This window comes from Helianthus annuus, chromosome 1 (assembly GCF_002127325.2).
Source record: "Helianthus annuus cultivar XRQ/B chromosome 1, HanXRQr2.0-SUNRISE, whole genome shotgun sequence".
NCBI classification, from domain to species: domain Eukaryota; kingdom Viridiplantae; phylum Streptophyta; class Magnoliopsida; order Asterales; family Asteraceae; genus Helianthus; species Helianthus annuus.
The window spans coordinates 141404387-141428671 of NC_035433.2; the positions used below are offsets into that span (position 1 = coordinate 141404387).

General features: G+C 40.2%; 1 long non-coding RNA gene across 1 annotated transcript; it reads right to left on the reverse strand.

Annotated features, from left to right (window-relative positions):
* Positions 1-124: 124 nt before the first annotated feature.
* On the reverse strand, positions 125-1957 carry LOC110866195. Its single transcript, XR_002551217.2, has 3 exons — positions 1360-1957; positions 738-809; positions 125-272 (listed from the first exon to the last, which is right to left on the reverse strand). It is a non-coding gene; the product is annotated as an uncharacterized LOC110866195 (long non-coding RNA).
* Between the last annotated feature and the right edge of the window lie 22328 nt (positions 1958-24285).

A 24285-nucleotide genomic window follows, 5' to 3' on the forward strand; every position in this document is an offset into this window, starting at 1 on the left:
CCGGTGGGCCCGGTGGGGGATTACCGTGACGATGTTGGCAACAATATAGTTGTCACACCCCAACCGATGGCGGAAACATCGGGATGAGACGAACAAATTGCTCAAAACAACATAACACTAAATGTGACAATATGAATTAAATCATTTTATTAAATTCTAAAGGGCAATACAAAGTTTCGAATATTCAAACATAAATTCAAACAAATAGTTTATTGCTAAAATGGGTATCTAGTCCATCCTAACTTGATTCCTTCATCATCTTGACTATCAACCTGCAACATGTATTAAAATAACATCAACAAAAAAAATGTTGGCGAGTATACAAGTTTGATACATAGCATAGTAGAATAAAATGTGTAAATACTCATATCCAACACGAATAACATGATCCACTTTGCCTTTCCCCAATAGACTAGCGGGAAGTTAACACGTTCAACTTGTTCAATACGTTCAACTTGTTCAGTACGTTCAACTTGTTCCATACGTTCAACTTATTCAATACGTTCAACTTGTTCAATACGTTCAACTTGTTCAATACGTTCAACTTGTTCAATACGTTCAACTTGTTCAATACGTTCAACTTGCATAGCATATGAGATTAACAAGCAGCGAAATGTTTCGTGTTGAAATGTGGATAGAGTGTAAATATAACAAGTTTCAAGTGTTGTGTAATTTGAATATAGAATACATGTTGCACCCAAAGTGTTTAAAACGAAAATGGGATCGAGTATACTCACATTGATTGCGTTGCGCTTTCTTGTAAGAACGTATGAGTAAGATATCCAAGAGAACGAACATAAGCGATTATCCTAAATATGAAATATGTTTACGAACTTGTTAAATAAGATTGCGAATACTAAGGTTTACAAGTAGATTAGTTTGATTTATAATTTATTTTATTATTAATCCTTTTAAATTAATAAAAAAAACATTATGATTAATTTGTTAATTATTTTGGGATTTATTATAATAGATAAAAGAAATATTTGGTTTATAAATACTTATGTTGTAAAGGATCTAAAGGAAAAGTTTGATTTAAAAAAAAGGTGTAACACTAAGAAAAGATTTATAACTAGCCAACTCATTCCAAAATTAAAGAAAACGGCCAGACTAGTGAGAAAGCCGGATCGAACTTGAGACCAAACGGGTCGCACACAAGTAGTCCTCGCAGTGTATCATTTTCATCAAATAAAAACATATACGTAACTGTTTGTAGAAAATTCACAAGTTTCTGTTATTTAAAATGGATATCCATGTTTTCTCCTTCAAGAAGAAGAAGTACAAGTAAACTGCTTTTAAGTTCATGATTAAGAAGGAAAAAGAGATGAAACATATCATGAACTGGGAAAAGGATTTTACCGAACGATGTCTAACGAGTTCCGACGTAAATTCCGGTTCCAGGCAACTTGTAGTCGGGCTCCGGTGGTTTGCGGGTTCTTCGCCAGCGATCACTTCGAACTCCGGCAACACTTCTGTTCCAACGAAGCTCCGGCGAATTGTTTCTTGTACCAGTCAACGAGAGAGGATGGAAGTGGGTGTGGTATCGAGAGTGAGGTTTCACTCCGGTGGTTTCTCCGGTGCGACTCCGACGAGCTCCGGTTAAGCGAAAAGGTGTTGCGTGAGGCAGAGGAAAGGTGAGAGGTGTGTTTAGAATGGTGGTCGAGTGGTGGAACGGAGAGGGAAGCTTCGGTTTTTATAGCATCTATGTGTCTCAAAACTTGTGGAAACAAGTTGAAGTTTCCGAAAAACAGCAAGGAGAATGATTCCCGGTTTGTGGTTCAGATTCTTGATTGGTTTAAAGATGGAAAAACGCGGAAGATGATCAATTCCGAAAATTTCCGAATAATGGATGGATGTATGGAGCCAAGGTTTAAGAGTAACTTCTTGATTTGATAAGGAAATAGAAACACGGAGTCAATTGTCAATCATCGACAAATCAGCGAAATGTGAGAAAAGGAAACTTTGGCTGTCTTCGGTCACTGTTTCTTTGGCGGCAAGATGAAAGGAATTCAAAAGAACTTTCCAAAAGCAAGAAGCTAAAAGAAGAGCAGGAGGTCACGTATGAATTTGTTAAAGTATGGTTAAAATGACAAAATTGGTCCCTGAAGTTTGATTAAGTTATAAGTCAGATTACTAACCTTAAATCTTAACTAGTTTATATTAATACCTTGAAATGTAAATGATTAATTAAATAAATTGATTAACCATATATATGTATTTGAAATACTTTTATTTCATTAGACGAATAAATAACTAACATAACCAAGTTTCGTTTAGAACGTTAATATATTTTAAAATTGTTAAATATTAATGAAATAAATGAAAGACTATATCAATGAATTAAATAAAAAAAAAGGTCCACTTTACGATTATTTATTTCGCGAAAAAAATTTCAAGGTTTAAAGTTTAGGATCCGTATGTTTTAAAACGGGTCGATTTTGACGAATGTTACAATAGTCAAACCACACAATTATATAATGCACAGCGGAAGCTTAAGATAAATAATTAAACTTCAACCTCTGGTTGTAATATCAAATGTATTACAGAAGTTGAATATATCCATAGCGGATCAAAGAAATCATAAATATTGTTCATTCAGATGCAGCATCGAGTTTGCGAGACTATGTACGATGCTTAGGACGCCTATACCAGCCCATTTCGTATAGTACCTGCACTTAATCTTTTTGGGGAAAATACGTCAGTTTACACTGGTAAATACATTCAACTGACACATTTGAAAATGTTTATTTAAAATTGATTTGAATGCACAAGGCACAAACTCTTTTATAACTTGGGAAAATTATTAAAATCTTGTGAACGTTTTACATGTTCTTTTATGCGTTCAGTAGCCCGGGTCGTGCCGGGTTAAAGATTTATAGACACACCACATTGCGTAAAACCGTAGTATAAAAACCAACGGCTACGTCTTTTAATTTAATGTCGACAATATATACCGGGTGTACGCCTACACCGGGATGTCGATGGTCGTGGCCATTTCGTAAAATGATGCCAAGGATATCCGGGACAACGGTCATTAAACCCCCCAAAGGCTTTTAAGAAACAAAACTGTTTAAATGAGCCGATCATATTATTTAATTAACCACCTAAGCGATGGAAGAATATAATGCTCAATCAAGCGGTATTAATATACCGTAACCCAAGCCCATATAGGGGAAATAAGTTAAAGTATTTACCTTTGCAAGTATATTTCCTTAATTTGGATTAAATCACCGATAGCTTTTACTGGGGCTCCTAATCTGGAACGAAGGTTTTAATTAACCTCTTAGAATCCTAACGGGTCTTTATATTGGCCGTAGCCTAGACCGGTTGGTTCCGGAATATAAATATGGTTTAATCGCGCGAAAAGGCGAAAACCGAGAATGGAATGTGATTCTGACCCAACAAGTTCAGAGACTTGTTTTATATGGGTTTATGGTTCACACTCTGGATTTTGGGGTCCAAATAATATGATTTGACCCGTATCGGCTAATTTATGAAAACTAGTTTCATAAGCCGAACCGTGCGCGCAATAGGCGAAATGGTTAACCATGAGAGTCGTACGCTTATTTCCTAAGTCAATATGCCTTAAAGAGGTTGTGGTATCAGTAGGACACCTTCCGTGATGCCCGTAACGAGTTTAAGTTAATATTATGCCCCGTAGGGGCTTTTTGGTCATTTTAAAGACTTTTAAAAGAGCTTTTCGAGTTCTACTGGAAATCTGAGTTTCCCGAACAACTTATAAAGCTTAAAATACTTTATTTATTATTTAAAATCTTTAAAATTCCCAAAATATTATTTTAATACAGTGGGTAAAAGTTTTGGTGACGAAATCTTGGTTTAGATAGGTGTTATGCTAATTGCGCCGTTAATTACTAAAGTTTACTTTAAATGCGCCATTTAGCATAACTCTCATTCTAGACCTCGGATTGACGTGAAACTTTAAGGACATGCTTATAATTTAATAAGCAAGGTTCTGGTCCGTTCACGTGCCCGAAATACTCGTTTTATTTTCAAAATGGCGTTACGGTCAACTTTTAGGCGATTAACGGAAATGCGTAAAAGACTCGGATAACTCATGAACCGATCACAGAGGTTTATACCATCATGTAACCTGGTCCTAAGAGAGTCCTAAGGTATATCTATACCTCACTAAAACGGGTCAGAACTGAAGTCAATGCAAAAGTCAAACTTTTGCGACATTCGGCTCCGAACCGGTTCAATATAGCAAATGATCGATTCAAACGAGCGCAAACAAGTTTATATACTTAATATCATATTTTATGAGTGTCAAAACAGGTTTCTTAGTATGTACATTACAGATTATGCATAAATTGCTAAAATAGCTTTCTGTTGACTTTTTAAGTGCGCGTTTGACTCGATATTTGACATAGTTAGAGTGGTGATCAGGGGGAACCCTTTTAGAGGTTTATTACCCACATAAATACCAACTCAAAACCACTTTTGATTCGTCATAAGACTGAACCATTTGCAAGTTATTGTATTGACAACCGTTAGTTACGACGGTTGTGTTTATAAGCTATAACTATGGAAATGCAAGACCATATTGATTGTGAACGACTTACAGAAGTGGTATCTTGCTTAGAGAGCAGAAGAGAATGCTAGAGAGCTTAGAATGATCAGGAGATGAGTTGTTTGAGGTGTGGTGAACATATGCTCACAATGTGGCTATTTATAATGTTCAAAAAGCCTCAAGATCATCACAACTCAGTCTACATTTGATCATGGATCATGGGCAGGTGTCCCTAAGTGATATGGGTCGAGTAGGGGGCACCCATGCTCCATTAATTGGTTGTTTGGTCGTTCAAAGGCTCCAAAAGGCAAGATGTTACAACTTTCTGCATCTGGGCGTCTAATGCGGCCCGCATGGGAGTTCCATGCGTTTATAATGCGGGTCGCCTGAGATCCAATTATCAGACGCGTATATTAGGAGGCTCGCGGCCCGCCTCAACTTATTCCTAACCTTCACGCGGGTCGCGAGAGGTTATAAATTCAGAAATTTTAAATCTTTTGTCATGATTGCGAAATCCTGGTAATTAATAACGAAATCTTTCGTAATGATTTACCTGACCTTTCGGGTTTGAAGGGGTAACTTTGCGGTTTGGCCCTCGGTTATTTACCGATAGGGGCCTCGTGTTATTTACCCGCATTATAAAGTCCCTGATTAGTTTATTTATTATTCAGAAAGCCTTATCTTTCATTATTGACGCTTTTAACCCTTCTCATACGAATTTGAGTATAACTCTCTCGTTTTAAGACGGAACTTAGCGGAATTTGTACAGTATATTCTAGTGAGCGTATAATACTGTTACGAAGCCTTGGGAACGTTAAAGGGTCACTCAGAGGTATAATTAAACATGTTGACACAGTTAACCCCTGTAGCTCGCAATCTCTCACTTTCTTCCGCGTTTCGCTTCCGTACGATCTATGATTTATTCGTTTGAAGGTTCAAGCATTTATTTAGGGTTACTATACAGTATATTTATCCTTGTTGACATTTATAACCCTCGAATTTACATACTTTCAAGGTTTGTCAAAATTTGTCCTTTATTTAATATAAATGCCACGTGTAATCAAATGACACGTGTTAACACATCATTGGACGCAAAAATTCGAGGTGTTACATCCTCACCCCCTTAAAATAAATCTCGACCCGAGATTTACTCAAATAAATAGGGGTATTTTTCTTTCATTGTGTCTTCGACTTCCCACGTATATTCGGGACCTCTACGAGCATCCCATTTGACTTTTACAATCGGTACGTGCTTTCTTCGAAGCTTCTTCACCTGTCGATCCTCAATCGACAAAGGTTTTTCTATAAACTTTAAGCTCTCATCTATATGCACATCTGTGTGTGGAATCACCAATGATTCATCGGCGAAGCACTTTTTGAGATTGCAGATGTGGAACACGTTGTGAATTCCATTGAGCTCTTCAGGCAAGTTTAACTTATAGGCGACTGATCCGACACGTTCAATGACCTCAAAAGGTCCTATGTATCTCGGACTCAGTTTTCCTTTCTTGCCGAAACGCATCACCCCCTTCCAGGGTGATACCTTAAGCAACACCTTTTCACCTACTTCGAGGTGAAGATCCTTACGTTTTGGATCAGCGTAGCTTTTCTGCCTATCGCGGGCAGCCTTGAGACGTTCCCGGATCTGGACAATCTTGTCCGTTGTCTGGAAAACAATCTCTGGTCCTTATAATTGGACCTCTCCTACTTCCGCCCAACAAACAGGCGATCTACATTTCCTACCGTATAATGCCTCGAAAGGCGCAGCCTTTATGCTGGTGTGGTAGCTATTATTGTAGGAGAATTCGATCAGGGGTAGATTCTTATCCCAGTTACCACCTAAATCGATCGCGCATGCACGAAGCATGTCTTCTAGCGTTTGAATGGTACGCTCACTCTGACCGTCCGTCTGTGGATGGTAAGCCGTACTAAAGTTCAAACGCGTGCCCAAAGATTGCTGGAAACTTTTCCAGAAATGAGACGTGTATCTAGTATCCCTGTCGGAGATAATAGACACAGGTATGCCGTGTAAGGCTACAATCTTATCTACATAAAGTTGGGCTAACATATCGGAGCTATACGTCTCCTTGATGGGTAGAAAATGAGCTGATTTAGTCAGCCTATCGACTATGACCCATATTGTATCGTTTCCTTTCCTGGTTTTGGGTAACTTGGTTATGAAGTCCATAGTTACGCATTCCCACTTCCACCCGGGAAGTTCAGGCTCTTGTAGCAAGCCAGACGGCTTTTGGTGCTCGGCTTTGACTTGAGCACAAGTCAAGCACTTTGCTACATGGGCGGCCACAGACTTTTTCAAGCCTATCCACCAATAGTTTGCCTTTAAATCTTGATACATCTTATCAGCACCAGGATGAACTGAGTATTTGGAACTATGGGCTTCCTGGAGAACAACATCTCGCAGTCCTCCATAGATCGGAACCCATATACGTCCGTTCAGCCTAAGGATTCCATCCTTGCTAAGAGTCAACTGCTCCTCAGTTACTCCTAACTTTTCATCAGGGTAATTAGCTTCCAACACAGCCTCTCGCTGTGCAGCTAATATCCTTTCAATCAAATTGTTCTTGACCTCAATGCTCTTGGCATTGATTCGAATAGGTTTTACCCTTTCTTTCCTGCTCAAGGCATCAACGACTACATTCGCCTTGCCGGGATGGTACCTGATCTCGCAATCATAGTCATTCAAGGTTTCCATCCAACGGCGCTGCCTCATGTTCAACTCTTTCTGGTTGAACAGGTGCTGGAGGCTTTTGTGATCAGAATAAATCACAAATTTAATACCATAAAGGTAGTGCCTCCACAATTTCAGTGCAAATACAACGGCACCCAACTCCAAATCATGGGTGGTGTAATTCTTTTCGTGCACTTTTAATTGCCTTGAAGCATAGGCAATGTAACACCTCGAAAAAAAATTCGTCCAATAATGTCTTGACACGTGTCATAAGGTTCCGGTATGTGAAAACATACCTTAGAGGGACTAAAAGTGACAAACAGTGAAAGCTATGGAACGTAAGGGTCCAAAGTGTCAACAATGGATAAATAGGCTCTATGATAACCCTACATAATGTTTATAACCTTAAACGGATGGTTCATGGATCATACGACGCGGAAATTGCACAAAAGTGAAGTATTGCAAACTATAGGGGCCAAAAGTGTCAACATGTTTAATTTATACCTCTGAGTGAACTTTTGGCAGACCCGAAGCTTCGTAAAGCTAAAATATACTCACTAGAATGTGTGGTTAAAATTTCATGAAGTTTCATCAACGTATGAGAAAGTTATGGCCAAAACCGTAACTATAGGGGCTAAAAGTGTCAACATGTTGAATTTATACCTCTGAGTGATCTTTTGGCAGACCCGAAGCTTTGTAAAGCTAAAATATACTCACTAGAATATGTGGTAAAAATTTCATGAAGTTTCATTATCATATGAGAAAGTTATGGCCAAAACCGTACTTGAGGGGTTAAAAGCGTCAACGTCGAATTTTATGGCTTTTCGGGCGAGCGCAAAGTTAAACGAGGACATTACCATGTTGGTAAATGTCCAAGGGTTCTTAAAAACCAGATTCGGGGGTTTACGAGTCAAGATTCATGGCCAAATCATCGCAACCAAAGTACAGGGACCAAAACTGCAACAAATGGGCAAACATTGGAGCTGCCAATAAACCCAGGTGCAGAATCCGCGAACAGCAGCGATTTGGGTCCGAAATTAAGTGGGTAATAGCTGTTTTCACCTCCCAAAAGCTCCAATAACATTGCATGCATGCCTAGGCCACAGTAACCCCTTGCAAACATCAACAATTCAACTTTAAATCTGATCCAAAGCTCATTTTACTAAACACTTGTGTTGTGAACAAGAACTTCCAAACTTGCAAAAGCTCTCAAGCATCTCTGAAGCATTTCTGGACATCAAGGCCGATTTCTAGTGTTAGCTTAACATCAATAGGACCTTGGTAAGCTTCTAATTCGATCTCCAATCCGTTCTTGCTTTGATTATTGCTAAAAGTCAAACTGTTTGTTCATAAGCTTTGACTTTCTGATTAAACAAGTTTCAATCAGTCATTTCTCGAATTGAAACCTGATATATGTTGGTATTTATGTGGGAAACAAACCCTCTAAAGGGTATTATCTGAATCCCACTACATGCATGCTAATTGTCGAGTCAAACGTGATTCTAAAAAGTCAACAGAAGTGATTTTTGAGAAAAATAGCTTAAATGGTAAAATAAATGACATGCAATCTGTTTGATCTTCATAGATAGCTTTATTATGAATATAAGAATGTATTTTACCACGATCAACTCGACAATCTATAGTATAAATACGAATCGGAGCCGAAAGTCCTATAAAACGACTAATTCGTAGACTATCGATTCGGATTCGTACATGCATGTTTGAGATCTGTATTGGAGAGTATTTTTGACCATTTTTATTTTGGTAAAACTTTCTGGAATTTTTGTTGATTAGGTCTATGCTTAGCCGATTCGAATGCATGTTTCCGATTTATGCATAAAGTTGACTATTTTGCTCTTTTTGATATAAAACGTGATTTTTGGAAAAGTGAAAGAGTAGAAATCTTTATTTCTAATATATAAACTTGCACCGAAAATTTAGGATCAGTTGGTGGTCCAGATTTTGAGTTATGGCCATTAGCGTAAAACTATGTTCTTAATTTACATAAACGGCCCTTTTCGCATATGACCTATTTCTGGCCACGTTTTGGTATAAAACTTTTTACCAACTGATGTATTATAATATTCTGGGAATTTTGATGATTTTTAATAAATTTTTGGCTGAATGGATCCTAGATCGCCTAGTTATTTCGGGTTATGTCGGTTTTGACCGTTTAAGCCATAAAATGAGTTTTACACATCCTTTTGACCCGAAACCTTTTTCTACTGATTTTAAATGTTAAATAAATTATTTTGAGCCTTCTGGAAATATAAAAATCTCAGCTTTCATATATAAACCCGGAAACGGCTCTAAATCGCATATTTAGCGTTTTAAGCGCATAGTAAGCGTTATACTTGTTTTAAACATGTAAGACTTATACCTACTGATGTAATTAGCATATTTTCATATAATAACAGTAAGTATAAGTATATGATCTCAGATTTCCAGTTTTGGCATTTTTAGCCCTTGTGAATTTACTAAAATACCCCTACGGTGCATAGTTTGATTTTAAATGATAAATTTGATATATGGGTCATACCCTACTGTTATAATATGTTAAATGAGGTATATTTACTGTATGAACCAGACCCGAAACTCAGATTTCTAATTTGACTCTTTTATAATCTTTTAAAAAGACCAAAATGCCCTTCTAAGGCATAAATTGGGTTTAAAATTATTCCGGGCAATATAGAACATAACTTACTGATATAATATCATATTTTAAGCATATTATCTCAGGGAACTTGCATTTGACTCTTTTGGCTACCCGTAATGCCCTTATTGCGTTCGGTTCGGTTTACGTAACTAGTTTGCGTAAATTGACCGAAACGGGTCAGACGTCATCATTTTTATCTCAAAATCCAGAATGTATTTAGTATACCCATATTATACAAGTATTCAAACTTGTCGGGTCTAAATCACATTCTATCCGGTCTTTCGCTTAATCGTGCGTGAACCGAATCATCCTTAAACTAACCGGTCAAAGCTTAAGCTTAAATAAAGGACCCGTTAGGAATCTAATAGGTTAATTATAAACCTTTGTTCCAGATTAGGAGGCCCAGTAAAAGCTACCACTCTTACCGTTTGTGTTACATACTTGCTCAGGTAAATACATTTTGACTTATTTTCCCTATACGGGCTTGGGGTACGGTATTTAAAATACCGCTTGATCGGGCGCACAAGTCCTGCTCCTTATGGGTGTACAGTCTTGAATAGCTTGTGCGACTTCGTTTAAACAGTCTTGTCTTACTTTAGGCTTTGGGGGGTTATTGACCGTGTCCCGGATATCCTTGGCATTATCTTACGAGATGGCCACGACCAGAGCACGGGGTGTAGGCGTACACTCGGCGTGTATAACTCTTTAATGTGGTGTGTCATTTAATTCTTAGCCCGGACAGCAGATCCCGGGCCACCAAAGATACGAGTGCATGTAAATCGTTCACAAGTTTATATTATATAATTATCCCAAGTTAATAAAAATATTTATGCCTTGTGCATTTAAATCAAATTTCAATCATTTTCAAAATGAGTCAGTCGATTTGTATTTACCAATGTAAAGTGACGTATTTTTCCCAAAAGGTTAAGTGCAGGTACTAGACGAAATAGGCTGGCTGTTTCCTAAGAGCGTCCACTATAGTCTCGCAAGCTCGGACGACAAAATATCTGTTGAACAATTTTTATCTTATTTTATTGATCCGCCTGTGGATCCGTTTCAACTACTGTGATATTATTATTGCACTTTATTTAAAAGTTGAAATGTATCTATTCTGCTTCCGCTGTGTATTATTATATTGTGTTGATTGTCTATGACGATGCCAACTACGTCACTGTACCCCACACCGGGCCCACCGGTGACACGTGGAAAGCGGGGTGTGACAGGTTGGTATCAGAGCCAACGCTGAGTGAATTAAACACTAGTCTTTTGTGTTTAATCTCAGTTACACAATTGCACATTCCTCGATTTTCGAGTCTAGACAAAGAACTTAGGAAATGTTCAACATTTCGTTTATTTTATTTTATTTCTAATTATTATCATTGTCTTATGTATTCTGTTGTGCAACTTGTTTGAATTTTGACAGGATCATTAGGCCGCCACGAATGAGAGGTCGAGGAGGATTCGCTACATCGCACGACCATGAGGCAGGACCCTCACACAGACGAGCTCCGTCAGCTACGCACCACACTGCAGCCAATGATCTTTGGGGATCATTCGCTGAGCCGGCTAGACACTCGGTGTCTATGAGCACTTCACCATCACTACCCCAATCATTTGGGCCCCACTCGGAGAATGGGCCCCCTGGTTCCCATGGATCTTACATACCGCTCCATCAGTCGCCTCACCAATACCCAGCACCAGTTTACCAGGGTCTGTATAACCCTGATGCTTTTGTGGATGAGCCAGTGGGTCATAACCCACTAGGACCGGAGGACCACTTTCCTGGTGATCACGAGATGGAAGTTGATGAAGACACGGACCCTTCACTGCCACCGTCAGGTACGCCCAACCATCCCATCGAGATATCGGATGGGTCGCCATTTAGGGGATCACCCTACAATGGTGTGGACAGCTTTCAGGAGAGATTTAAGCAGTACGATTGGTATTACACCCCCAGCCGCCACAACTCTCCGATGCTCCAGTCTCACCATGGATCGCCGGTGCACTCGCAGCACCACTCTCAGCAGCAGCAGCTTCAGCAGCAGCCGCCTCTGCAGCAGGACCTATCTGAGGCCCTCTGGCGCGACGTGATCACTCCGTCACCACCGCCGCCACCAGTTTTACCTCCTCCGCCTCAGAGGCCAAGGAGGAATGCGCGCATGTCTACGCGCGGAGGGATTCGCATAGGCACCCCTCCACATGTTGGTAGCAGCCGCTACACGCCTCTTCCCGAGGAGTCCGAGACGGGAGAGTCTCCGCATCCCGTATCGGAGGTCACTTCAGTACCGATCCCGCCTCTGCCGCCGCAGAATTATGGAGCCGATTCCAGCTTATGCCAGCGCAGCTCAGTTTAACCCGTTCGAGCAAGTTTTCCCTCAGGGTTACGATTACACAGGAGACCCTTATTGGCAAGCTGTGAACTACAACTCGCTTCCACCTAGCGGTCCACTTGGAGACACTTGGGCTGCTGGGCAATCTACTTTTGGTTACCCTCCGGGTTACCAGCAGCCACCGCAGCCGCAGCAGTACCAGCCACCGCAGCCGCAACAGTACCAGCCACCGCCACCGGCGCCTATGATGTCGCCGCCGCAGGTTCAAGAAATCCTGCATGGGATTAACAGCATGTGACGCGAGTTGCAACACGAGATGCGAGCTGATCGCCGACGCAACAGTGGCATGTTCAAGAAGGTGTTTGACTTACTCAAGGGTAAGAGTAAGAAGGATCATTGAATCCTTTGATTGTTATCTCACTACTCCTGTCCCTGCGTGGACATCTATTCCTGTATTCTACCCCTGCGTGGGTATGTTGTTCTGTTAACCCCTGCGTGGGTTTGTTTTACTTTATTTGTTGTTGTTGTTAGTTGTTTAGCCCCTGCGCGGGCATGTTATTCATGTTATTTGAATTAAAGTCCCGTTTAGGGCAAAGATGTACTAGTACTTTATTTGAAATTTGAAATGGTTAATTTGAATTTCTCATTTTATTTATGTGCATGAATATAATATTTAAATAATGGAAAATGTCAATTTTTATTTGATTTGCCATTTTATAAGAATCTTAGTAAGGTATAACCTAGCTTGAATGCCTTATTAACAGGCCTGGCCGTGACGGTAAAACCTGGTTGAAAAGATTCAACTCCCTGTTAACATCTGAAAACATGTTAACATTCCGGGCTAAGCGTGATCTGTAGAATCACACAAGCCACCCTTTTTAATAAATTATCTACAGATTATATCTGTATACAAGTCTATTAATGACTTGATACCTTCGGGTTATGACTATGTCATATAGTGGCAGTTGTGGTTTATAACTCCCTGCCAAGACAAGAAATATCTACAGATTATATCTGTACACAAGTCTGTTTATGACTTGATACCTACGGGTTATAACTATGTTATATAGTGGCAGTTGTAGTTTATGACTCCCTGCCTAGTAAAGGGTTATTTGTTTAATTATACAATTTATAATCCTATAAAAATCTAAATTTATAATTTAGTAATTGTCCATTGTGACTAGGCCTATGGTGCCGATATATATATATTTTCATTCCTTGATTGCTAATAAGAGCCTGAATGAAATTTATTAAATTAACTGCTAAGGTTCTTGATACCATGGTTAATAAATCATCTAGAACGATAATACTGTTAGGTTCTAAATAGACCTTGTCCTTTATTGTAGCTTAAAGCTACAATGGCCAAATCGGAGGAAACCAACAGTCATTCTGGGGAGCACCCAGACAATACCAGGATTCACGTCACTGGTGAAGAATTGCAAGAACTGATAGATAATGCCGTCGCCAAGGCTATGGATAGGCAGTTCAAGGAATCTAGTGGTACTCAGAGTAGAACCCGCACAGTGACGCATGTCAAGTCTAAGACTCATTCAGGGGCTCATAGTAAGCCGCCATCTAAAAAGAGTGGGCCAAAGAATGATGAGGATAATCATTCCTCAAACCACAGCAGCATCCCAAGGCAAGAGGTCAAGCTAAATCGTGATACGCACAGCAAGTCCTGTACGTATAAGTATTTCGTATCTTGCAAACCCAGGGATTTCACTGGGGAGAAGGGAGCCGTCGATTGTATGACGTGGATTGATGAAATGGATACTGTGGTTGATATCAGCGGGTGTGCTGATAGGGACGTTGTGAAATACGCGTCCCAGTCTTTTAAGGGAGATGCGTTAGCATGGTGGAAGTCACTTCTACAAGCTGCCGGTAAGGCCGCCCTATATAGCATGAACTGGGATCAGTTTATAGCACTGATCAAAGAGAACTTCTGTCCGCAGCACGAGGTCGAGCGAATTGAATCGGATTTTGTATCCTTAGTTATGAAGAACCTCGATTGTCAAGCGTATCTTACTACGTTCAACACCTTATCTCGGTTAGTGCCTTATCTGGTGACCCCGGAGCCGCGAAGAATTGCTCGATTTATTGGGGGTCTGGCACCGGAGATAAAGGCAAGCGTCAAAGCTTCAAGACCTACTACATTTAGATCCGTAGCAGATCTATCCCTCTCCCTCACTCAGGATGTGGTAAGATTGAGAGCTATGAAAAGCTCTGAGGAGAACAAACGGAAACGTGAGGATGACACCTCACGAAGGTCTGAGAAGCGACATAGAGGGAACAACGACCACAGGAAAGGGTCGGGGTCTAGGAAAAGTGATCATCAGTCGGGTGAGAAACCCAGATGCAAGATCTGCAGGAGGCACCACTTTGGGAGATGTCGTTTGGAGACGAAATCCCAGTCTTCAGAAAAACGATGTGGAATCTGCAAGTCCACAGACCATAAAGCTGTGGATTGCAAGAAGATGAAGGATGCAACGTGTTTTGGTTGCAACGAGAAAGGGCACATTCGGCCCAACTGCCCAAAGAATGCGAAGAAGGCTGATGATGGGAAGAAGACTAATGCGAGAGTCTTCAGAATGGACGCAAAGGAAGCAGTCCTTGACGATAACGTCATTACCGGTACGTTTCTTGTAAATGATGTTTTTGCTAGAGTCTTGTTTGATTCAGGAGCTGATAAGTCGTTTGTAGATGATAAGTTTTGTAAATTGTTGAACCTTCCTGTTAAAACCTTAAGCGTGAAATATGAGGTGGAATTAGCCGATGGAACCATAGAAACCGCCTCGACTGTTCTAGATGGATGTGTTATATCCATTAGGAATCATTCCTTCCCGTTATCCTTGCTTCCCTTTAAGCTAGCTGGATTCGATATAGTAATAGGCATGGATTGGTTGTCGAGTAACCAAGCCCAGATTCTGTGCAACAGAAAGCAAGTAATAGTTAAGACTCCGTCCGGTGAGTCACTTACTATTCAAGGAGATACCCAGCATGGATTGCCTGAGCAAGTGTCCATGCTCAAAGCATCCAGATGCATGCAGAAGGGATGTGTCATTTATATGGCACAAGTTACCATAGATGAGCCGAAGCCGAAGATTGAGGATATCCCTGTTATCTCGGAATATCCTGAAGTTTTTCCTGAAGAGCTACCCGGGTTGCCACCGGATAGACATTATTCCAGGTGCAGCACCTGTAGCAAGAGCACCATATAGATTGGCACCAACGGAGATGAAGGAGTTGAGGACGCAGTTGGATGATCTATTAGCTAAAGGTTTTATTAGACCTAGCTCATCTCCTTGGGGAGCGCCAATCTTGTTCGTTAAAAAGAAGGATGGGTCGATGCGTCTGTGCATCGATTATCGTGAGCTTAACAAGGTCACTATCAAAAATAGATATCCATTACCCAGGATCGACGATCTGTTCGATCAGTTGCAAGGAGCAAGCTATTTCTCCAAGATTGACCTAAGGTCAGGATATCATCAGTTGAAGGTCAAGGAGGAAGACGTACACAAGACAGCGTTTAGGACTCGTTATGGACATTACGAGTTCCTAGTGATGCCGTTTGGGCTCACTAACGCACCAGCCGCGTTCATGGATCTCATGAATCGCGTCTGCAAACCTTATTTAGATAAGTTCGTCATCGTCTTCATTGATGACATTCTTATCTACTCGAAGAGCCAAGCTGATCATGAGAAACACCTTCGTTGTATTCTCAAACTTCTGCATCAAGAGAAGCTTTATGCCAAATTTTCGAAGTGTGAATTTTGGCTTCGAGAAGTCCAATTCCTTGGACATGTTGTAAGCGAGCGTGGTATCCAAGTAGATCCTGCTAAAGTAGAAGCAGTCATGAACTGGCAGGAGCCGAAGACTCCTACCGAGATTCGCAGTTTCCTCGGATTGGCAGGATACTATAGGCGATTTATCGAGAACTTTTCGAGAATTGCTGCGCCCCTAACTTCATTGACCCGTAAGAAGATTAAGTTCGATTGGGGCCCTAAGCAGCAAGAATCCTTCGATATCTTGAAGAAGAAGTTGAGCAATGCGCCAGTGTTGACATTGCCTGATGGAATAGAGGAATTTGTGGTGTATTGTGACGCATCACATACGGGCATGGGTTGCGTACTCATGCAGAAAGGCAAAGTCATTGCCTACGCTTCTCGACAGCTCAAGGTGCACGAGAAGAACTACACCACCCACGATTTGGAATTGGGTGCGGTTGTATTTGCTTTGAAGCTATGGAGACACTACTTGTATGGGACCAAGTGTATAATTTATTCGGATCACAAGAGTCTTCAGCATCTGTTCAATCAGAAGGAATTGAACATGCGTCAAAGGCGATGGATGGAAACTCTCAATGACTATGATTGCGAGATACGATACCATCCAGGCAAGGCAAATGTGGTTGCCGACGCCTTAAGTAGAAAGGAAAGGGTGAAGCCAATCAGAATCAATGCCAAGCGCATTGAGATAAGAAATAATTTGAATGAAAGGGTGTTAGCTGCACAGAAGGAAGCTGTGCTGGAAGCTAACTATCCTGCAGAAAAGTTGGGAGTAACTGAGGAGCAGTTATCCCACGACAAAGATGGAATGCTACGACTAAACGGACGAATATGGGTTCCAGTTTATGGAGGACTTCGGGATGTTATCCTCCAGGAAGCCCACAGCTCTAAATATTCCGTTCATCCTGGAGCTGATAAGATGTACCAGGATTTGAAAACAAACTACTGGTGGATTGGTTTGAAAAAGTCAGTAGCTGAGCATGTAGCTAAATGCTTGACTTGTGCGCAAGTCAAGGCCGAGCATCAGAAGCCGTCAGGTTTGCTTCAACAACCTGAAATTCCCAAATGGAAGTGGGAAATGGTGACAATGGATTTTATCACCAAGTTGCCGAAGACGAAAAAGGGAAATGATACCATATGGGTCATAGTAGATAGACTAACTAAGTCAGCTCATTTTCTACCCATCAAAGAGACGTATAGCTCAGATAAATAATTAAACTTCAACCTCTGGTTGTAATATCAAATGTATTACAGAAGTTGAATATATCCATAGCGGATCAAAGAAATCATAAATATTGTTCATTCAGATGCAGCATCGAGTTTGCGAGACTATGTACGATGCTTAGGACGCCTATACCAGCCCATTTCGTATAGTACCTGCACTTAATCTTTTTGGGGAAAATACGCCAGTTTACACTGGTAAATACATTCAACTGACACATTTGAAAACGTTTATTTAAAATTGATTTGAATGCACAAGGCACAAACTCTTTTATAACTTGGGAAAATTATTAAAATCTTGTGAACGTTTTACATGTTCTTTTATGCGTTCAGTAGCCCGGGTCGTGCCGGGTTAAAGATTTATAGACACACCACATTGCGTAAAACCGTAGTATAAAAACCAACGGCTACGTCTTTTAATTTAATGTCGACAATATATACCGGGTGTACGCCTACACCGGGATGTCGATGGTCGTGGCCATTTCGTAAAATGATGCCAAGGATATCCGGGACAACGGTCATTAAACCCCCCAAAGGCTTTTAAGAAACAAAACTGTTTAAATGAGCCGATCATATTATTTAATTAACCACCTAAGCGATGGAAGAATATAATGCTCAATCAAGCGGTATTAATATACCGTAACCCAAGCCCATATAGGGATAAGTTAAAGTATTTACCTTTGCAAGTATATTTCCTTAATTTGGATTAAATCACCGATAGCTTTTACTGGGGCTCCTAATCTGGAACGAAGGTTTTAATTAACCTCTTAGAATCCTAACGGGTCTTTATATTGGCCGTAGCCTAGACCGTTTGGTTCCGGAATATAAATATGGTTTAATCGCGCGAAAAGGCGAAAACCGAGAATGGAATGTGATTCTGACCCAACAAGTTCAGAGACTTGTTTTATATGGGTTTATGGTTCACACTCTGGATTTTGGGGTCCAAATAATATGATTTGACCCGTATCGGCTAATTTATGAAAACTAGTTTCATAAGCCGAACCGTGCGCGCAATAGGCGAAATGGTTAACCATGAGAGTCGTACGCTTATTTCCTAAGTCAATATGCCTTAAAGAGGTTGTGGTATCAGTAGGACACCTTCCGTGATGCCCGTAACGAGTTTAAGTTAATATTATGCCCCGTAGGGGCTTTTTGGTCATTTTAAAGACTTTTAAAAGAGCTTTTCGAGTTCTACTGGAAATCTGAGTTTCCCGAACAACTTATAAAGCTTAAAATACTTTATTTACTATTTAAAATCTTTAAAATTCCCAAAATATTATTTTAATACAGTGGGTAAAAGTTTTGGTGACGAAATCTTGGTTTAGATAGGTGTTATGCTAATTGCGCCGTTAATTACTAAAGTTTACTTTAAATGCGCCATTTAGCATAACTCTCATTCTAGACCTCGGATTGACGTGAAACTTTAAGGACATGCTTATAATTTAATAAGCAAGGTTCTGGTCCGTTCACGTGCCCGAAATACTCGTTTTATTTTCAAAATGGCGTTACGGTCAACTTTTAGGCGATTAACGGAAATGCGTAAAAGACTCGGATAACTCATGAACCGATCACAGAGGTTTATACCATCATGTAACCTGGTCCTAAGAGAGTCCTAAGGTATATCTATACCTCACTAAAACGGGTCAGAACTGAAGTCAATGCAAAAGTCAAACTTTTGCGACATTCGGCTCCGAACCGGTTCAATATAGCAAATGATCGATTCAAACGAGCGCAAACAAGTTTATATACTTAATATCATATTTTATGAGTGTCAAAACAGGTTTCTTAGTATGTACATTACAGATTATGCATAAATTGCTAAAATAGCTTTCTGTTGACTTTTTAAGTGCGCGTTTGACTCGATATTTGACATAGTTAGAGTGGTGATCAGGGGGAACCCTTTTAGAGGTTTATTACCCACATAAATACCAACTCAAAACCACTTTTGATTCGTCATAAGACTGAACCATTTGCAAGTTATTGTATTGACAACCGTTAGTTACGACGGTTGTGTTTATAAGCTATAACTATGGAAATGCAAGACCATATTGATTGTGAACGACTTACAGAAGTGGTATCTTGCTTAGAGAGCAGAAGAGAATGCTAGAGAGCTTAGAATGATCAGGAGATGAGTTGTTTGAGGTGTGGTGAACATATGCTCACAATGTGGCTATTTATAATGTTCAAAAAGCCTCAAGATCATCACAACTCAGTCTACATTTGATCATGGATCATGGGCAGGTGTCCCTAAGTGATATGGGTCGAGTAGGGGGCACCCATGCTCCATTAATTGGTTGTTTGGTCGTTCAAAGGCTCCAAAAGGCAAGATGTTACAACTTTCTGCATCTGGGCGTCTAATGCGGCCCGCATGGGAGTTCCATGCGTTTATAATGCGGGTCGCCTGAGATCCAATTATCAGACGCGTATATTAGGAGGCTCGCGGCCCGCCTCAACTTATTCCTAACCTTCACGCGGGTCGCGAGAGGTTATAAATTCAGAAATTTTAAATCTTTTGTCATGATTGCGAAATCCTGGTAATTAATAACGAAATCTTTCGTAATGATTTACCTGACCTTTCGGGTTTGAAGGGGTAACTTTGCGGTTTGGCCCTCGGTTATTTACCGATAGGGGCCTCGTGTTATTTACCCGCATTATAAAGTCCCTGATTAGTTTATTTATTATTCAGAAAGCCTTATCTTTCATTATTGACGCTTTTAACCCTTCTCATACGAATTTGAGTATAACTCTCTCGTTTTAAGACGGAACTTAGCGGAATTTGTACAGTATATTCTAGTGAGCGTATAATACTGTTACGAAGCCTTGGGAACGTTAAAGGGTCACTCAGAGGTATAATTAAACATGTTGACACAGTTAACCCCTGTAGCTCGCAATCTCTCACTTTCTTCCGCGTTTCGCTTCCGTACGATCTATGATTTATTCGTTTGAAGGTTCAAGCATTTATTTAGGGTTACTATACAGTATATTTATCCTTGTTGACATTTATAACCCTCGAATTTACATACTTTCAAGGTTTGTCAAAATTTGTCCTTTATTTAATATAAATGCCACGTGTAATCAAATGACACGTGTTAACACATCATTGGACGCAAAAATTCGAGGTGTTACATCCTCACCCCCTTAAAATAAATCTCGACCCGAGATTTACTCAAATAAATAGGGGTATTTTTCTTTCATTGTGTCTTCGACTTCCCACGTATATTCGGGACCTCTACGAGCATCCCATTTGACTTTTACAATCGGTACGTGCTTTCTTCGAAGCTTCTTCACCTGTCGATCCTCAATCGACAAAGGTTTTTCTATAAACTTTAAGCTCTCATCTATATGCACATCTGTGTGTGGAATCACCAATGATTCATCGGCGAAGCACTTTTTGAGATTGCAGATGTGGAACACGTTGTGAATTCCATTGAGCTCTTCAGGCAAGTTTAACTTATAGGCGACTGATCCGACACGTTCAATGACCTCAAAAGGTCCTATGTATCTCGGACTCAGTTTTCCTTTCTTGCCGAAACGCATCACCCCCTTCCAGGGTGATACCTTAAGCAACACCTTTTCACCTACTTCGAGGTGAAGATCCTTACGTTTTGGATCAGCGTAGCTTTTCTGCCTATCGCGGGCAGCCTTGAGACGTTCCCGGATCTGGACAATCTTGTCCGTTGTCTGGAAAACAATCTCTGGTCCTTATAATTGGACCTCTCCTACTTCCGCCCAACAAACAGGCGATCTACATTTCCTACCGTATAATGCCTCGAAAGGCGCAGCCTTTATGCTGGTGTGGTAGCTATTATTGTAGGAGAATTCGATCAGGGGTAGATTCTTATCCCAGTTACCACCTAAATCGATCGCGCATGCACGAAGCATGTCTTCTAGCGTTTGAATGGTACGCTCACTCTGACCGTCCGTCTGTGGATGGTAAGTCGTACTAAAGTTCAAACGCGTGCCCAAAGATTGCTGGAAACTTTTCCAGAAATGAGACGTGTATCTAGTATCCCTGTCGGAGATAATAGACACAGGTATGCCGTGTAAGGCTACAATCTTATCTACATAAAGTTGGGCTAACATATCGGAGCTATACGTCTCCTTAATGGGTAGAAAATGAGCTGATTTAGTCAGCCTATCGACTATGACCCATATTGTATCGTTTCCTTTCCTGGTTTTGGGTAACTTGGTTATGAAGTCCATAGTTACGCATTCCCACTTCCACTCGGGAAGTTCAGGCTCTTGTAGCAAGCCAGACGGCTTTTGGTGCTCTGCTTTGACTTGAGCACAAGTCAAGCACTTTGCTACATGGGCGGCCACAGACTTTTTCAAGCCTATCCACCAATAGTTTGCCTTTAAATCTTGATACATCTTATCAGCACCAGGATGAACTGAGTATTTGGAACTATGGGCTTCCTGGAGAACAACATCTCGTAGTCCTCCATAGATCGGAACCCATATACGTCCGTTCAGCCTAAGGATTCCATCCTTGCTAAGAGTCAACTGCTCCTCAGTTACTCCTAACTTTTCATCAGGGTAATTAGCTTCCAACACAGCCTCTCGCTGTGCAGCTAATATCCTTTCAATCAAATTGTTCTTGACCTCAATGCTCTTGGCATTGATTCGAATAGGTTTTACCCTTTCTTTCCTGCTCAAGGCATCAACGACTACATTCGCCTTGCCGGGATGGTACCTGATCTCGCAATCATAGTCATTCAAGGTTTCCATCCAACGGCGCTGCCTCATGTTCAACTCTTTCTGGTTGAACAGGTGCTGGAGGCTTTTGTGATCAGAATAAATCACAAATTTAATACCATAAAGGTAGTGCCTCCACAATTTCAGTGCAAATACAACGGCACCCAACTCCAAATCATGGGTGGTGTAATTCTTTTCGTGCACTTTTAATTGCCTTGAAGCATAGGCAATGTAACACCTCGAAAAAAATTTCGTCCAATAATGTCTTGACACGTGTCATAAGGTTCCGGTATGTGAAAACATACCTTAGAGGGACTAAAAGTGACAAACAGTGAAAACTATGGAACGTAAGGGTCCAAAGTGTCAACAATGGATAAATAGGCTCTATGATAACCCTACATAATGTTTATAACCTTAAACGGATGGTTCATGGATCATACGATGCGGAAATTGCACAAAAGTGAAGTATTGCAAACTATAGGGGCCAAAAGTGTCAACATGTTTAATTTATACCTCTGAGTGAACTTTTGGCAGACCCGAAGCTTCGTAAAGCTAAAATATACTCACTAGAATGTGTGGTTAAAATTTCATGAAGTTTCATCAACGTATGAGAAAGTTATGGCCAAAACCGTAACTATAGGGGCTAAAAGTGTCAACATGTTGAATTTATACCTCTGAGTGATCTTTTGGCAGACCCGAAGCTTTGTAAAGCTAAAATATACTCACTAGAATATGTGGTAAAAATTTCATGAAGTTTCGTTATCATATGAGAAAGTTATGGCCAAAACCGTACTTGAGGGGTTAAAAGCGTCAACGTCGAATTTTATGGTTTTTCGGGCGAGCGCAAAGTTAAACGAGGACATTACCATGTTGGTAAATGTCCAAGGGTTCTTAAAAACCAGATTCGGGGGTTTACGAGTCAAGATTCATGGCCAAATCATCGCAACCAAAGTACAGGGACCAAAACTGCAACAAATGGGCAAACTTTGGAGCTGCCAATAAACCCAGGTGCAGAATCCGCGAACAGCAGCGATTTGGGTCCGAAATTAAGTGGGTAACAGCTGTTTTCACCTCCCAAAAGCTCCAATAACATTGCATGCATGCCTAGGCCACAGTAACCCCTTGCAAACATCAACAATTCAGCTTTAAATCTGATCCAAAGCTCATTTTACTAAACACTTGTGTTGTGAACAAGAACTTCCAAACTTGCAAAAGCTCTCAAGCATCTCTGAAGCATTTCTGGACATCAAGGCCGATTTCTAGTGTTAGCTTAACATCAATAGGACCTTGGTAAGCTTCTAATTCGATCTCCAATCCGTTCTTGCTTTGATTATTGCTAAAAGTCAAACTGTTTGTTCATAAGCTTTGACTTTCTGATTAAACAAGTTTCAATCAGTCATTTCTCGAATTGAAACCTGATATATGTTGGTATTTATGTGGGAAACAAACCCTCTAAAGGGTATTATCTGAATCCCACTACATGCATGCTAATTGTCGAGTCAAACGTGATTCTAAAAAGTCAACAGAAGTGATTTTTGAGAAAAATAGCTTAAATGGTAAAATAAATGACATGCAATCTGTTTGATCTTCATAGATAGCTTTATTATGAATATAAGAATGTATTTTACCACGATCAACTCGACAATCTATAGTATAAATACGAATCGGAGCCGAAAGTCCTATAAAACGACTAATTCGTAGACTATCGATTCGGATTCGTACATGCATGTTTGAGATCTGTATTGGAGAGTATTTTTGACCATTTTTATTTTGGTAAAACTTTCTGGAATTTTTGTTGATTAGGTCTATGCTTAGCCGATTCGAATGCATGTTTCCGATTTATGCATAAAGTTGACTATTTTGCCCTTTTTGATATAAAACGTGATTTTTGGAAAAGTGAAAGAGTAGAAATCTTTATTTCTAATATATAAACTTGCACCGAAAATTTCGGATCAGTTGGTGGTCCAGATTTTGAGTTATGGCCATTAGCGTAAAACTATGTTCTTAATTTACATAAACGGCCCTTTTCGCATATGACCTATTTCTGGCCACGTTTTGGTATAAAACTTTTTACCAACTGATGTATTATAATATTCTGGGAGTTTTGATGATTTTTAATAAATTTTTGGCTGAACGGATCCTAGATCGCCTAGTTATTTCGGGTTATGTCGGTTTTGACCGTTTAAGCCATAAAATGAGTTTTACACATCCTTTTGACCCGAAACCTTTTTCTACTGATTTTAAATGTTAAATAAATTATTTTGAGCCTTCTGGAAATATAAAAATCTCAGCTTTCATATATAAACCCGGAAACGGCTCTAAATCGCATATTTAGCGTTTTAAGCGCATAGTAAGCGTTATACTTGTTTTAAACATGT